Source organism: Numida meleagris, chromosome 21 (genome assembly GCF_002078875.1).
Source record: "Numida meleagris isolate 19003 breed g44 Domestic line chromosome 21, NumMel1.0, whole genome shotgun sequence".
NCBI lineage: Eukaryota > Metazoa > Chordata > Aves > Galliformes > Numididae > Numida > Numida meleagris.
Window position 1 is genome coordinate 2952075 of NC_034429.1, and position 5715 is coordinate 2957789.

Consider the following 5715-nt stretch of genomic DNA (forward strand, 5'->3'; position numbering starts at 1 on the left):
CCCCCCTTGCCAGGCATTCTTTTTGACTCTTTCTTTTTTTGCTTTATCCCAGTATGGGAACTGTTAGGTCACTGCCTGGACCAGTGATTGAGCACCTGGTGAGGGGTGTAGCCTGCCCTGCGAGCACAGGTGGAAGCAGTTCACCTGTGGGATTGGAGGGGGTGGAGCCTGGCTGCATCCCTTCCTGAGCTCATTTAAGGGCTGGCAGCCAGAGGGGCAGTATTTCTGACTGGAGGCTGTCTCCTTTGGGCTGGGGGGGGTTGAGTTCTGGTCCTTGGGAAGGTGTGAGCAATTACTTTTTTGTTTCAGGGCTGTGATCTCTGTTTTCCTTGTGCAATCTGAAACTGCTTTAAAGCAGCTGTATCTGCTGTGCGTGTTCCTACAATGCCCTTTGGTTCTCTAAAGGAGATGAAGGGGTTATCTCCCTTTCTCAGACCTGGTGATGGAGGGGCTGATGTACATTCCTTCCTTTCACTACAGCCTCGTTTCTGGAATGCTTCAATTAATCCCCAGGTAATGCTGGTCAGCTAACAGAGTCTTGCAGCTCTGGGAATGCCTGGAGCTGCTGCCCTGTTCCACAAAGGTGTTCTGCATTCTCAGGATAATGTTTGTGCAGCTTTTTAAGCTCATTACTTTCTGGTTGATTCTCTGTTTCCTCTTTCATGATTCTTACTTTATTATATCCAACCTGGGTCTCCAAACTCAGTTTGTCTACTGCCACATTGTCCCAGCCCTTTTTGTGACTGCAGTGAACGGTACCATGCATTAACTCCACTCAAACAGGGAGTTGTTTAAGGCTGTTCTGTGCATCATTATTATGTACTAAGTTATGTTCTGTGTTACATTCTCTTTATCTCATCCCATTTCATAGCTCAATGGATGAGGTTTAAGGATAGCTGAGGCTCCTCTAATTAGTGGTTATGCACTGTGAAATCTACTGGATCAGGTAATGGAGCATCCCAAGCCCAGTGTTTGTGCGTTGCTTGTATGCAGGCAGCTTTAGCGATGGCTGTGGGAGGCTCACTTAAAGATGGAATGGGGGTTACAAGGGGTTCACCTTGCTCCACAGGGTCCATTCTCCCAGCCTGATAAGCTACGTGGCTGGTGATAGAGCAAGGTGCATCGGCTGGGTCCTAAGCTGAAGCAAATTCCCAGACCCCAGTAGCCATTGGCTTCATCCTTACTCAGCATAATACAGTCTCCACCACTCGAGCATGCTGACCACAAGTGTTCTGCTCCTGTTTTGCCTGGCTCTCTCCCATATCTCCCTTATAAACTAGTCAATGGTAATGGGTCCCAGGGTATAGTCCTCAGAGCACCTTGTGGCTGATCACCCCGGGGTCCTATGGTTCTTTGCGTTTTAACAGCAGATCTGGCTTCACTTTTACAGGAAAGAAAGGATTGTTCTCTTCCCGACCACTGTAGTTGGGATCACTCCAGGTGTCTCCATCCCAGTTCTCAGGGGGTGCTATTAGTTTCCTAATCTGTATGATGCCTGAAACCCCATCCTCTGACCCCCATTATGTAGCTAGCTCTGCAGCTGTGGGACCTGATGGTGTGACAGAACGAGGTCCTCAGTCTGCTGAATACTGGGACTGGCACAGAGGGGCTCTGTGACAGATGTGGATCATCCTGACTGGAGTACTCGGTGAGTTTTCCAGTGCTGCTGAGCACGCAGACTTCCCTGCCTGCTCCAACCATTCCCTGGTCACCAAACTCCTTTGCGTCATCGTGTCTCACAGCCCCAGGCGTCTCTCTATGGCACTGCTGGTAAGAGCAATGAGCACAGGGTGTAGCCCCTGCATATGCAAGGCAGTGCCTTCCTCATTGTATTGTGTTCAACAGGTGCCAGCGGAGAACTGCGGTGCCTGTAGGTGGTGCGCGAACTGCGCGGAGAGATCTGTGGCTCTTCATGAAGTCAGCTAGAAACAGAAAGCTGGATTCCCTGGAATGCCCTGGAACCTGACTTTGACTGGTAACTGGTTGCCCATACAGGTAAGGGCAATGTACACCTACCAGTGTTTACCCATTATATAGTGTGGCTCAACGTAGTGCTCCCAGAGCTTGTTACTGCGCTTAAAGGTTCCCTACAGGCTGCTTGTCCTCTTCCTCCTGCCTTCTCCATGCCTCTGGCCCATCTAATCCAGAGAATGCACCCCCTCTATATTAGAGATTTCACCAACTGTCTTTGAGGACAGCCTGGAATCAAAATGTGTGGGCTGTCATAGCTCATCCACTGATAAACTCTCCCTTGCTGGACAGGCAGATCCAGTTGCCTGCCAGGCATTACTCTTGTCTTATTTTTTTTTTTTGCTTCATTTCTGTATGGGAACTGTTAGGTCACAGCCTGAACTGGTGAGTGTGGGGTGAGCCCTTGTCCTTGGAAAGGGGTGAGTGATTCCTTCTTTATTTGAGGTCTGTGATCTCCGCCTTTCTTTGGGGATCCCAAACTGGGTTAAGGCAGCTGTATCTGCTGTGTGTGTCCTTACAATACCCTTCAGATCTTTTGTAAGGGAGATAATGGGTTATTTTCTGTTCTTTGAGTTGCTGTTGAAGGAGTTGATGTGCACTCCTTTTATTCTACCTCCTTGTTTCTAGACTGCTTCCTTCAGCTCTAAGATAGTGTTTGTAGGCTGACCATGTACTGAAGCTCTGGCAATGCCTCAAGCTGATGCCCTTTTCCATAATGGGGTTCTGAATTGTCAAGATCCCATTTGGACATAACTTTCTAATTAATTTTGGACTGTCTGTAGACTTGCTATGGCCTGAAACTATGCATTTTATTGCATTAAAAAAGTCTAATAGAAAAATTAGAGATGGAGAAAGGCATTTGTAAATACTGCTTTAAAATAGGTCGAAGTCAGAGTCTGAGAAAACATAAATATGGCTCTGTGCTTTCTGCTAATATGCTTTCATTTCATAATTGTTATGTTGGCTTGGTAGTTGGATTTTAGTGTGTGAGTATTTAAAAACAATGTAACAGATGCTGGCAAGAAAAAATGTATGACATCAATTGGATTTTTTTTAACAGACATTCATAAGCTCTTAGCACAGGTTTTCTGGGTTTGGAGAAGTTTTCCTTCGTTTTCTTCGTCTTTTTTTTTTGTTGTTTTTCCCCTTCTTCTCTAACTTTGTGTTCTTCTGTCATCAGAAGAAAGAGAAAACGGAACACCAGGACGGGGCTGGGGAGCCGCGCCGATCCCATCGGACGAGTTCTTACCGCGGTCTCAGCTGCCACCGCGTGGCCAATCCGCGGAACTGCCGCTGCCTGCGCTTGGTGACCCAGGCAGTATGGCGCATGCGCGCCGAAAAGCGGAAGTGGCGTACATACGTTCTGGCCACTCCGCGCAGCTAATCCGCCAACTCTTATTGTGATTAGTCCGCCAGGCAGAAGGGCACATGCGTCTGAAAGAGTACAACGATCACCCGTCTCTGCGACCCAGTAAAGGGCGGGCGGGGAGTCAATTGCTGGACCGTCGGCTCAGCGATATTCCTCCCTTCCAATCCAGAATGGCCTTTGTCTATTTCCACGGTCCTATGCAGGAGTCCGAACCGCGGAACGCACAGCATTTATTCCTAGCGTCACATGCGCACACTGCGGCACCCGATGGGCTTAGCGTTGCACATGACCGTCAGGTGCCCGCCCCAGCAACGCGCACGGGCACTAGCTTAGCAGTGCTCACTGCTCAGGTCCTGCTGGCAGCACGGCGCATGCGCGCCGNCATCACCCTAACAATACTAGCCCCCAGCATCTCTCCCTGCTATCAGCCCCCAGCACCTCTCCAGTATCATCCCAGCATCACTCCCTGATGTCACCCCAACAACATCATCCCTTTAATGCTACAACATGATGGAAAATGCAGTAACTACAGCAGAGTAGCAAAGCCCTAGGCTGCAGGAAGGACTTGCTCAAATACAACAGTGGATGCAAAAAAACAAAAGAAACAAACCTGCTTAACCTTAGAAGATCTCAGGTATACAGGGATCTCCAGCAAAATCCCTTCACCTTCACTGCCAACACTTAAATGGGGTCTGAAAAGGGGTGGATCCTGGCTCCACCGCTTCCTGTCACTCAGGTGCATTGCATGCACCTGAGCTCCCATGAGTTGGCCCTGCCTTCCCACCAGGTGCTCCATCACTGCATCAGGCTGTGACTTAGCATTTCCACTACACTCCCCAGCGTCACTCCCTGATGTCACCCCCCATGTTACCTCAACAACACTCCAGTGTCACCGCAATGTCATCCCAGTGTCACCCCCCCAGTGTCACCCCAACTATGTCCCCCCTGCCTCACTCCCTGATGTCACCCGCCAGTGATACCCCAACATCACCCCACAACGTCACTCCCCAACCTCGCCCTAATGTCACCCCAGTGTCACCCCCAGCATCTCTCCCTGCTGTCACCCCCCAGTGATACCTCAACACCACCCCCCAGCATCACTCCCCGAGGTCACTCTGCAATGTCACCCCAGTGTCATCCCAGTGTCACTCCCTGGTGTCACCTCCCCCAGTATCACCCGATGTCACTCCTGCTGTCACCCCACACTGTCCCCCTGTCCCCCCATCCCCCTACTGTCACTGCTGTCCCCGCTCTGTCCCCCTGTTCCTCCATCTATCCCCACCCCCCCATCCCCTGCTGTACATCCCCCCATACTCCATGTCCCCCTGTGCCCATCTGCTGGCACAGGCTCCCACCTGCAGTGTGGTGCCCTGCAAGCAGTTCTGTGTCACCTCCAGCATCACCTCCACCAGCACCTGTGGGGACAGCCCAGTACTGTGTCCTGTATGTCCCTTGTGTCACCACATGCCCTCCATGTCCCCTCCATGTCCCCCTATGTCACCATGTCCCCCACATGTTCCCTGCATGTCCCCATGTCCCCTCCATGTCCACACTGACATCACCTTGGGGTTGAGGATAGGGACAGGACTGTCTGTGGGGTGTGTGGGGTCCAAGGAGAAGTTGATGGCCACGCACAGTGGTGTGATGGAGTTTTTGGGGCATGGCTGCGACAGTGGGGCGGGGGTAGCGCCCCACAAGTGGGGGTCAGTGCCCCCCAAAATGAGGTTTGTGCTCCACCTGTGAGGGTAAGTACCCCACAAGTGGGGTCTGTGCCCAAACAAATGGAGCCCGTGACCCAGTATGTGTCTGTGCCCCACAGATGTGTCTGTGTCAAGATGTGGAGGATCTTGTTGCGGCAGCACTCGCCCCAGCGCAGTTCCACACACCCCTCCCACTGCTGCGAACCAGAGGACAGAGACCCTCGACCACAACAGCGCTACAGGTCCACGACCACCAGGAACAAGATCGGCACTGACAGCAGGCCTGGGGGGCACAGGTCGAGGGTTACAGGGGGCTTGGGTGGCAAGGGGGGTGGAGTTTTGGGAGGCTGGGGGCAAGAATTGGGGGTTATGTGGTCTGAGGGGCACTGATGGACTATCTCGCAGTGTCACAGACAGCTCCGGCACTCCACTCATGTGCCCTCGAGTCCATGGGTTGACCGAGGGACGCCTCTGCGGTGCACTGCAAAACCCTGGGGGACTCTAGGCGTCTGGAATACACTGGGGGGGGGTGCTCAGAGTCCAGTAGAGTGTGTTAGTATTGAAATTTGTCCTCCCCTATCGAGTTGAAATGTCACCAATTGTCTCTGAGAATGAACTGGAATCAAAGTATGTGGGCCATCGTAGCTCATCATTGATACTCTCCCCCCCCCCCCC

General features: G+C 51.8%; 1 long non-coding RNA gene across 2 annotated transcripts; it reads left to right on the top strand.

The window, feature by feature from the left end:
- Positions 7 to 3515, top strand: LOC110387129. Of its 2 annotated transcripts, XR_002432405.1 has the most exons (3): positions 7 to 1648; positions 1743 to 1770; positions 1846 to 3515. It is a non-coding gene; the product is annotated as an uncharacterized LOC110387129 (long non-coding RNA). The 2 variants fall into 2 exon arrangements; XR_002432404.1 differs by having other exon boundaries at positions 7 to 1770.